The sequence below is a fragment of the Terrapene carolina genome, unplaced genomic scaffold (genome assembly GCF_002925995.2).
Source record: "Terrapene carolina triunguis isolate 2854851 unplaced genomic scaffold, T_m_triunguis-2.0 Scaffold139, whole genome shotgun sequence".
NCBI classification, from domain to species: Eukaryota; Metazoa; Chordata; order Testudines; family Emydidae; genus Terrapene; species Terrapene triunguis.
In genome coordinates, this window is record NW_020664490.1 from 8,710,522 (window position 1) to 8,722,521 (window position 12,000).

Here is a 12,000-nt window from a genome sequence, read left to right on the forward strand (position 1 = left end):
GAACTGTACAAAAACTACATAACCCTTACAGTGCTCTTTACATATTAATATTAGAGTTGGCTGAAATGCAGAATTTCCAGTTTGTGGGAAATGTTGACATTTCAAAATTTGTTTTTTATCCAATTCAGAACCAAATCTAGTTTTTGGAAATTTCCTGCAAACCAAAAATTCTGAAAATGGTTGTTTTGGAAACACCAAACATGGTATTTTTGGAAGGAACTGTGCTCCCCAAAAGGAACTGATTGAAATGGATATGCGTTGTGTCAATTGCTACTGCAGTAGAACTGACAAGAATCATGCCCATCAGTAGCAGCCAGGACTCTCAGGGCTTCCAGGCTCCCTGCGATGGAGCCAAGAGGCTGGAAATTCTGGGATGGTCTTCCAGCTTCTGCTGCTCTGGAGCAGCCCCACCATATGGACTGCCCCATTGTAGGGAGGCCAGGGCTTCCAGACTCCTGCACCAGCTCGTCCCCATTGGGTAGCAGGAGGAGGCAGCTAGCCTGAGAGTTTGGAAACCCTGGGGTCGCCATTCACCAGAGCAGTCTGCATTATTTTCTGATGTATTAGCAGGAGTGTTGTAAGCAAGACACAAGAAGTAATTCTTCCGCTCTAGTCCACGCTGATTAGGCCTCGACTGGAGTATTGTGTCCAGTTCTGGGCGCCACATTTCAGGAAAGACGCGGGCCCATTGGCCTGGAGTGGCGAACCGCAGCCAGTGGGAGCTGCGATTGGCCAAACCTGCGGGCACAGCAGGTAAACAAACTGGCCTGGCCCGCCGGAGGCTTACCTTGGCAGGCCGCGTGCCAAACGTTGCCAATCCCTGGTTTAGTATGTTGTATTATGTCACGTGTGGGTGTATATTCATCTGTCTGGAACTAAGGGTACCAAGAAAAAATTATATTAGAGGCAGAATTAGAGATGAGTGAACTTGTTCAAAAAATACAAGAACTAGCTCCAAATTTCACCCAGAACTAGCTCCAAATTTCACCTAGACCATAATCAGACCAAAGTCTAGCTTCTCAGATCCATTAGAATAGTTCCCCTCTCTCACTAAATCAAATCTTCTCTGGTTCTTCCCTCTTTCAATCCCCAACGTCCCATCCTCACTTCTGCTTCTCTCACCTCCCCTGCGATCCCCCGTGTTCTACAGGTGTCAGATTTGCTCGGGCTCTAGAGGTTCCCCTTATAACTACATTCTGGGGCACAGGGGAGAGAGGAAACCGTATAGTGCTGGGAAATTGGCAGTGTATGGTACACTGTGGCCTGGGAAGGCTACTAGATCCATTGTTTCCCCATCTTAAAATGCAGATGAGAGGAAAGATAAAGGAGAAAGGGAAGAGGCTGAGGAGTAGAATTTGGAGGGAAATAAGCAGGGAGGGGGTTTTGGGAAGGGTCATACAGGCCTAATGTGAGAGGTGACCTCCAGCGACTAGGAAGGTTGGTGAAGATTTTGGGTAATCATTCACATTTTTGAATATATAAAACACCATGTACCTGGCATTTGAGGACCACAATGCCATTAATATACAAAGTAAGGGCCAGATTTTTCCCCCTTACATACTCTAATACCTTACTTTGGTAGCCTGAAACCAGTCTCTCAGGAGTGATCCCTTAGTGTGCCAGGCCGCAAGGACTCACACAGTTCTGCAGGAGCAGTCACGTGGCCTTTAAGACTGGGCTTTTGGCACCAGCGAACCCTGTCTGACTCCATGGCTCGCTTCAGCGAATCCAGCTAAGCCAGAGTTCTGTGGGAGGCTTGTACTGTACCCTTCGGGGCATAATGCTCTCAGGGAATATTTGCAGTGACACAGGTAGCCTTTTCAGAACAAGGTAGCCATTCATAGTCACTTGGTTCACAGAATCTTATAGTGCTTAGGTTAGCAAAGTGAGGCAGAAGTTAGTAGATAATGTTTTCACCCCTCAGCTCATAGAGAGCCGAAAAGCTCCCTCCTAGCCAAGCGTACACTCAATGAGCCAGCCAAGCTGCTGGCTCTCTAGCCCTGTCCCTCTTTGTCTCCACACGTCCAGATGCCTGAGTCCCTCCAAAAGGAAGCTCTTCCACCCCTGTCAACTAACACTTGCCCCCCTTTGTTCTCCAGTTCAGTTCACATGTCCCATCTGCCAGGTTTCCTGCTGCTATGTGTGGATTGTTCAGTCACTGGGGGCAGAATGTCTTTGTCTTGTTGGATCCTCTGTTGATTTGTGTCGTTTTCAGCCTGTTCTTTAACAACCCAGGCAGCTGGGTGACACATGCCCATCTATGTTTCCTGCTCGGCCTCAGAGCAGACTTAATCATTTTCCCCGCTGGGTAGTCATGCATTGTATAGGTGTAAAAGGAAACTGAGGCACACATAGGAATTTAAAAAATTACAAAAAATTCCCACTTTGTCACAGTTTATCAAGAAATTTCATGTGGATCTCCAAACTCTCCTGAGCCTTTTGACCACTCCCCTGTCCCCACAGGGACCAAGTCATTCCTGGGAAAACCTGTCTCAGTTTCAGTAGGGGGTTGCACCAGAGCATCACAGCAAAGGGCTCTTCTATTGTCTTGAGAGCTTGCTGAAAAGCTATGGCTGGATCCACCTTCCCGGGTCTGGGTGCATTTCCTGATAACGCTTCTATTAAATTAACTCACTATATGTGTACTAGTAAACATCACAATAACCTGGTTAAGATACAGTATTCATAAATTTTCATGGGTAAATTCAATTTTGTCCCCAGAGGATAATGAGAGCACAGGTCACATTATTACAGGCTCCCATGGTAGAAAGAACAGAATCAACTAAACAAATGCCCATATTAGTTAGATTATTCACCCACAAAGCACTAACAAAATAAAACAATTCCAGCTACTCCACACAACCCTTCAACAACCCTTTCCCCTAAAACCAGGGGGAAAATATGACTCTCTTATCTCTGTTGTACACTCCTGTAAATGTTATAACGAACAGGCACACTTTGAAAAAAAGTAAGTTTTGCTGCTGCAAAAGAGAGAAGATGAGAGTGAGGAACAAGAAAAAGAATGTAACATACCGGAAATAAGCCCATTTGTCTTTGAGACAGTAAAATGGTTGAAATCGCATTTCAGGGTTAGTGACTTGAATGTAGTGAGAAGACCAATACAAATATATAAATCGTATTAAACCAAAAGATTCTGGAAATGCAGAACTGAAGATGATGTGATGTGAAGATGACTCACATACTGTGCTTTAGCCTTAGCTGGCACAGATAAGTAGCATCCATTCTAAAGGGGGGTGAAGATTTGTCAGTGCCAGAGGGCTATAACAACTGTATAATTGCTTTAGCCCAACATGCTCTACACTAACAATTCTGCACCTACTGATAAGGGAGCACCAGGGTAAATCAGAGAAGACCTGGGACTTTGCCCAGAGGAATAAAATGAGTCATTTAAGCCACTCTTATAGCATCCTCAGTCAATGTACTAAAAGCATCAGATTTACTGTTTCAGTCTGTGGTTTAGGAAAAAGGTGGCCAGAGGCATATTTTTGCTATCATATCAATCCATAAAAAGGATCAAAATGCACTTAATTCTAGCTGGATGGAGGTTTAAACAGTGTTGCTAGCATTTTCAAAAGTAACTTCCTGAGATTTGCTACCCCTCTAGAAAAACAAACCCACCTCATAGAATGATGTGTCACAGTACTACGATTGCTAGGGGCCTAAGGGGATGTCTACTCTTAAAACGCTGCAGTGATACTGCTGCACTGTTGGAGTACTTCAGTGTAGACACTCACTGCAGCGATGAGAGGGGTCTCCTGCCACTGAAGTTAATCTACTTCCCTGAGAGGCGGTAGCTAGGTCAATGGAAGAATTCTTCTGTCGACCTAGCACTGTCTACACCAGAGGTTAGGTTGGCTTAACTAGGTCTCTCAGGAGTGTGACAAAACTATGCCAATGTAAGTTTTCAGTATAGACCAGCCCAAATTCTCCACGCGTGCACACATACACTCCACCTTTCCACTACTCCTTCAACTCAGTTTAAAAAATGCATTAGGCTGTTCTGGTTTCCCCCCACAACTTAAACTCCTGTAGAATCAAGATCTATAAGCAGAAAAATAGGAGCACACAGAGCAGAACATTTCTAGTAATAAAACTGGAAGACTGGTTGGTTGGCTGATTGAAAATAGTGAAGCTATGACAAACAGGTCTGTCTCAGTGAGGGTTTGGGTTGTCTAATTTATCTGAATTAGTTTTCCCATCCCAAATAAGTATTTGCAAACTGCTGATGGGTTAATACAACCCCACTGTGTTCTATTGTGTCTTTGGTATCTCATCATTTCTTTTTCTGTCTGACATAACCAGAGTTCTCAGTCTGACATGTTTAAGATTAATGAACAATTGAGCCTCAGGCAAGAAATTAGTTAAAATTCATTCCTTTTGATAATGTAAGTTCAGACTACTCCAGACCATTTTCAAGATTTGTGCCTCTTTTTCCTGCAGCTCCATAAAGTACAAGGAGAATAAATATTGTATGCACACTCTTGGGGCAAAGGGCTCATAGGAAAGCAAGAACATGGAGATTTATACAGTGTTCAGGACAGTTTGGCATCTTCCTCCCAGCTTGGCACTAATTACAAAAAGCTGCTGGAATTAAATTTTACATCAGCCTTAAGGCACAAATCCTTAGAGTTAGACTCTTCATTTCATAAACATGATTTTTTAATTATTAAGAGCAAACTTCCCCACAAGTACTGAATTTGTGCAATTGCTAAGTAATGGCGATGGCATCCCAAATTAATATTAAATGCTGAAATGTCTGTTGTCCAAGTTGGATTGTAAATACATAGTCTCAGTCTGCCAATGTAGAGTTATTTATGGATTTTGCAAAATAAAGATATGCAAAATCATAAACCAGGCATCAATGGAGTTACAGCAGGGCTGAACTTTACCCATAAAGAATATCAAGTAGTATTTTCAGAGACTACATCCTGTTCTAATTTGTCTTGTTCAAAAAAAGAAAAAGGCTAAATCCAACAGATAATTTGTTCACAATAAATAAATGAATCAGAGCCAGTAGAAAGTTGGTTGCAGATGTTTGCCTTCTGTTTAGGTTTGTAGATCTTGGTTTGGCACTTGTACAGCTGTGCCTTCAAGATTTGTTTTGCCCAGGTCTACTAATTTATCTAGATCTTGATTAGCAGGACTTTCAGATTCTAACATTCATATTTCAGCTAGTAAGGAATTCCACAGCCAAAATGTTTAACACGTTCTAAGAAAGTTTATCATTACTTTACTCATGGCATTGACTTCCAAGTCACTACATTAATAACTATGAAGCAAAAATCAAAAATATATGTATTTATATTATAGTACTATCTAGAGGCCCCAAATGATATCGGGACTCCTGTGAGGGGCAGAGAAGCCCCACACCAGCAGAGATGGGGTTAAGGAGAGACTATGGGCCCAGCTAGCCCTGCCCCATTATACCTGCAGCCAGTGCCAAGCCTGGAGGGGGAATAAAAGGAGGGCGCCGGGCTCAGTTCAGGACTGACTGGCCATGAAGGAGGATGGAGCTCTGCCCCTTTGACAGACGGAAGTTTTGCCTGCAGAGTTGTGGAGTGATGGACCTGCTAGCCAGAGCAGCCACTGGGGAGGAACAGTTAGACCCCAAGTAGCAAGTGATGCACAAATCAGAGACTGTTTGGAAACTATGCCTGAAGAAAAGGGCAGGAACGGCCCCCTGACAGGCTGGGGGATGGCCCACTATTGAGTTAGGTTTGCTTTTTGTCATAGAACATTTTGGGGCTGAGCCCCTCAACCCCATGCAGAAGGGGATGAGACTGAAAAGATAATTAGCCAGTGGGCACCCGCATGGGCACCCGCATGGCCCCACAATATGCCAACATTTTTATGGCTGACCTGGAACAACGCTGCCTCAGCTCTCGTCCACTCACGCCCCTTCTCTACCTACGCTACATTGATGACATCTTCATCATCTGGACCCATGGGAAGGAGACCCTGGAAGAATTCCACCATGATTTCAACAGCTTCCACCCCACCATCAACCTCAGCCTGGACCAATCTACATGGGAGGTCCACTTCCTAGACACCACAGTACAAATAAGCGATGGCCACGTTAACACCACCCTATACCGAAAACCCACCGACCGCTACGCCTACCTTCATGCCTCCAGCTTCCACCCCGGACACACCACACGATCCATCGTCTACAGCCAAGCGCTGAGGTACAACCGCATCTGCTCCAACCCCTCAGACAGAGACCAACTCCTACAAGATCTTCACCAAGCATTCTCAAAACTACGATACCCACACAAGGAAATAAAGAAACAAATCAACAGAGCCAGACGTGTACCCAGAAACCTCCTGCTACAAGACAGGCCCAAAAAAGAAACCAACAGAACTCCACTGGCCATCACCTACAGTCCTCAGCTTAAACCTCTCCAACGCATCATCAGTGATCTACAACCCATCCTGGACAATGATCCCTCACTTTCACAGACCTTGGGAGGCAGGCCAGTCCTCGCCCACAGACAACCTGCCAACCTTAAGCATATTCTCACCAGCAACCACGCACCACACCATAACAACTCTAACTCAGGAACCAACCCATGCAACAAACCTCGATGCCAACTCTGCCCACATATCTACACCAGCAACACCATCACAGGACCTAACCAGATCAGCTACAACATCACTGGCTCATTCACCTGCATGTCCACCAATGTTATATATGCCATCATGTGCCAGCAATGCCCCTCTGCTATGTACATTGGCCAAACTGGACAGTCACTACGCAAGAGGATAAATGGACACAAGTCAGATATCAGGAATGGCAATATACAAAAACCTGTAGGAGAACACTTCAACCTCCCTGGCCACACAATAGCAGATGTTAAGGTAGCCATCTTACAGCAAAAAAACTTCAGGACCAGACTCCAAAGAGAAACTGCTGAGCTCCAGTTCATTTGCAAATTTGACACCATCAGATCAGGATTAAACAAAGACTGTGAATGACTATCCAACTACAGAAGCAGTTTCTCCTCCCTTGGTGCTCACACCTCAACTGCTAGCAGAGCACCTCACCCTCCCTGATTGAACTAACCTCGTTATCTCCATACTGATTTATACCTGCCTCTGGAGATTTCCATTACTTGCATCTGAAGAAGTGAGGTTCTTACCCACGAAAGCTTATGCTCCCAATACTTCTGTTAGTCTTCAAGGTGCCACAGGACCCTCTGTTGCATTTTCTTACACTGGTTGTGTTTCTCCGAGCTGCTTTGTTTGTGTCAGTCTTCACTGAGATTATTTTTCCCCCAAACTGCATTGATTCTATATTTTAACTATATACTTGAATGTGGACACTTTAGAACTTTATACATAGAGAAAATCTATTGAGTCTATTTCTTGAATTTGTATTTGCCGTTTGATTTTGCTGTTTCTAGCCATTTATTATTTTTAAAGGCAACATTGTAGAATTCCAGACTGGAATAGCTGAGGTTGCATCTAATGCAAAGCTCACTTTTGACCACTTCAACACCTAGGCAATTTCCTCTCATCAGTCCAAAGACTTGGTGCTGGACAGACAGCTGCTGTATTTTCAACAGTTTTGATCTATTATCGCTTAAACTGCAGCATCTTTAGCCGACACAGAAACTTTTAACATTAGATATCCCAGTGTTTTGTGATAATGCAAATCCTTAGAACCACATAAAAAAAAAACTTGGCAGACTAAATTATTTTTCTGGCAACTGGCAACTCCATAGAAAACCCAGCCCAAGCTGGTCAAATAATGGCCAGGTGGTAACCCTATCTAAAACCCTAGAGAAGCAATGAAGAATAACAATGAGGTAGCATTGGCATAAACAATCAGTAGGTATTACTCATGTTTTTTCCTGTATTTGCAATGGAGTAATAAATCCATTCTGAGAGCTGCTTAGGGTACACACAGCATGAATTTAGATTGTCCTAATGAATAAATCAGTTTACCTTTATTGATTCACAATGCTTTTGATTTAAATCTTTGCCTAACCTTTTACCTGAACAATTTTTTTCATTAATACATTATTTAGAATGGGCGGAAGGAAAGTGGAAATAGTTACTCAGCCTGTTGGTAGGCAGCCAAACATCCAAGTTGTCCCCATGTATCTGATATTTTTCAGAGCCATTGCACTCAGATATAATAAGTTCCACCAGAAATTGTACATCCCTTTGCATAAAAGTACTCAAAGATTTAAATAAAAAGGCATGGCAAATTAATGAAAGTAAACAGGTATATTTCTTAAGACAGTCTAAATTCATACTGTGTGTGCCCTATACAGCCCTTCAGAAAGCATTTATTTGGTCTGCTGCAAATACAGAAAAAGAATGAATAATCTGTAATGATGGTTTATGCCAATATTACATTATTCTGTTCTGTAGAACAGTAGTTCTCAAACTAGGGCCGCCGCTTGTTCAGGGAAAACCCCTGGCGAGCCGGGCTGGGCTGTTTACCTGCCGCGTCCGCAGGTTTGGCCGATCGTGGCTCCCACTGGCCACGGTTCACCACTCCAGGCCAATGGGGGCTGCAGGAAGCAGCGCGGGCCGAGGAACGTGCTGGACACCCTTCCTGCAGCCCCCATTGGCCTGGAGCGGCGAACCGCGGCCAGAGCCACGATCGGCTGAACCTGCAGACGCGGCAGGTAAACAAACCAGCCCGGCCCACCAGGGGTTTTCCCTGAACAAGCGGTGGCCCTAGTTTGAAAACCACTGCTGTATAACAGAAGATAGTGTTCTTCAGTTCCTTTTTGATCACATAAAAATAGAATATTTTGGGAATATTCTTTATATTCTCCTATAGCACTAGCATATGCAAGGATTAAGGCCACTCTGCAAAGTTTAAAATACTGCATACACTAAGCTTCAAAGAACTGTACAAAAAACTACATAACCCTTACAGTGCTCTTTACATATTAATATTAGAGTTGGCTGAAATGCAGAATTTCCAGTTTGTGGGAAATGTTGACATTTCAAAATTTGTTTTTTATCCAATTCAGAACCAAATCTAGTTTTTGGAAATTTCCTGCAAACCAAAAATTCTGAAAATGTTTGTTTTGGAAACACCAAACATGGTATTTATGGAAGGAACTGTGCTCCCCAAAAGGAACTGATTGAAATGGATATGCATTGTGTTAATTGCTACTGCAATAGAACTGACAAGAATCATGCCCATCAGTAGCAGCCAGGACTCTCAGGGCTTCCAGGCTCCCTGCGATGGAGCCAAGAGGCTGGAAATCCTGGGATAGTCTTCCAGCTTCTGCTGCTCTGGAGCAGCCCCACCATATGGACTGCCCCATTGTAGGGGGGCTAGGGCTTCCAGACTCCTGCACCAGCTCGTCCCCTGGATTGTCCACTCATTGGGTAGCAGGAGGAGCAGGGCCGGCTCTAGGATTTTTGCCGCCCAAAGCAAAAACAATTTTGGCCGCCCCCCCCCATTTTTTAATTACCCCACCCCCGGCCCCACCTCAACTCCGCCCCTTCCCCAAATCCCCAGCCCTGCCTCGTCCCCCCAGGCTCTCAAGCCTAGGAGGGAGTGAGGGAGGGGGAGAAGCGGCGCCCACGCCGCGGCCACTCAGAGTCTCCCCCTCCCTCCCAGGTTTGAGAGCCTGGGAGGGAGGGGGAGACCCCGAGCGGCCGCGGCGCGGGAACCGGCTGATCTCCGTGCCGCTGCTCCCTCTCCCTCCCTGGGAGGGAGGGCGAGTAGCGGGCGCACTAATCAGCTGTTTCGCGCGCCGTGGCAGCAGCAGCGGAGGTGAGCTAGGGCAGCCGGGGCACATTTTTAGGGGCGGCATTCTGGCGCCGGCCATGCTGCCCCTAAAAATGTGCCGCCCCAAGCACCAGCTTGTTTTGCTGGTGCCTAGAGCCAGCCCTGAGGAGGAGGCAGCTAGCCTGGGAGTTTGGAAACCCTGGGGTCGCCATTCACCAGAGCAGTCTGCATCATTTTCTGATGCATTAGCAGGAGTGTTGTAAGTAAGACAGAATAAGTAATTCTTCCGCTCTATTCCACGCTGATTAGGCCTCGACTGGAGTATTGTGTCCAGTTCTGGGCGCCACATTTCAGGAAAGATGTGAACAAAGTGGATAAAGTCCAGAAAAGAGCAACAAAAATTATTAAAGGTCTAGAAAACATGACCTATGAGGGAAGATTGAAAAAAATGGGTTTATTTAGTCTGGAGAAGAAAAGACTGAGATAGGACATGATAATAGTTTTCAAGTACATAAAAGCTTGTTACAAAGAGGAGGGAGAAAAATCATTCTCCTTAACCTCTAAGGGTAGGACAAGAAACAATGGGTTTAAATTGCAGCAAGGGTGGTTTAGGTTGGACATTAGGAAAAACTTCCTGTCAGGATGGTTAAGCACTGGAATAAATTGCCTAGGGAGGTTGTGGAATCTCCATCACTGGAGTTTTTTTAAGAGCAGGTTAGACAAACACCTGTCAGGGATGGGCTAGATAATACTTAGTCCTGCCATGAGTGCAGGAGACTGGAATAGATGACCTCTTGAGGTTCCTTCCAGTCCTATGATTCTCTGGCAGAGCTGCCCTGGAGCTGCAGGATTTCCATGGATACATGGTAGGGAGGCTGAAAGCCCTGAGAGCCCTGTCTCAAGTTGGGGTTTTCTCGCTTTCCAGGCTCCCCACTGCAGAGGCAGGAGTTGAGCCCTGGTTAGAGCTGGGGCTCCCAGCTCCATGGCAGGTAGCCTGGCAGCCCTGGCATGGTGATGCTGCCCTGGAGCTGAGGACTCTAAGTCCTGGCTCTCCAGCCCAGAGCAGTCCACATGGCAAGGCTCCCTCAGAGCCATGTAACCTGGTAGACCAGTCTTGAGAAAAGGAAACAGAGGGGGGACCCAATAACTGTCTTCAAACATGTTAAAGGTTGTTATAACATGGTGATCAATTGTTCTCCATGTCCTCTGAAGGTAAGACAAGAAGCAATTGTCAATGTAGCAAGGAAGATTTAGTTTAGATATAGGGAAAATTTTCTAACTGTAAGTATAGTTAAGTTCTGGGATAGATTTCCAAGGGAGACTGAGGGATCTTCATCATTGGAGGTTTTTGAAACCAGGTTGCACAAACACCTGTTAGGAATGGTCTAGGTATACTTGGTCTTGCCTCAGCACAGATGGCTGGAGTGGATGACCTCTTGAGGTCCCTTCCAGCCCTACATTTCTACGATTCTGTGTTTTACCCTTATCCTGTAGATTCACACCCAACTTCTTGTTTCTCCCCACTGGTACTTGTATACCATAATTAGATCTCATTTCAGCTACTGCTTTTTCATAGCTCAACATGTTAAGCTCCCAAAACCATCTCTTCAGAAACATACTCTCCCATCTCTTAAATTAGTCTCATTCTCTGGACCCATTCCAAAACTTGGGAATGAACCAAATTACACATCTCTTGAAATATCTAAGTTTGATCCTTAGGTCCAGCGGAGTTCCACCTGGTGCACAACTCAAAGAGTGCCTGGGCAGTAACGCTGGCTTTATGTGATACTGACAGGCAGGTTGAAGTCAATGGGAATTCAACTTGAGAAGACTGCAGGATCAGGGCCAAAGGCCCAGATTCACAGAGGTATTTAGGCACCTAATCTCCAAATGTAGGCACTTAAGTCCCAGGTTTAGATACAACTGCGATCCACAAAGCCCCTGCCTGGCTGCTGCAGAACCCTGTAGATGCCTAAACTCACTCAGCACCTACATTTTCACTGTAAAAGTTCCCTAGATGCCTACATTTCTGCCTGTGGGAATGTGTACTGAAGTCTTTAAGTGCAGAACATTCCTTAAAGACTTTACCATGGAAAGTTGTGTGCATTCAAAATCCTAAGCTTAGTGTTATTTTAATGTAGGGTTTTGTATTTTAATATCCCATGGACCAAATCTTCAGCTGTTGTAAGTCGGTGTAGCGCCACAGCAGACAATGGAGCTATTTCAATTTACACTAGCTAAGATTTTGGCCCAGCATGCCCGGGTGTCCCTAGCCT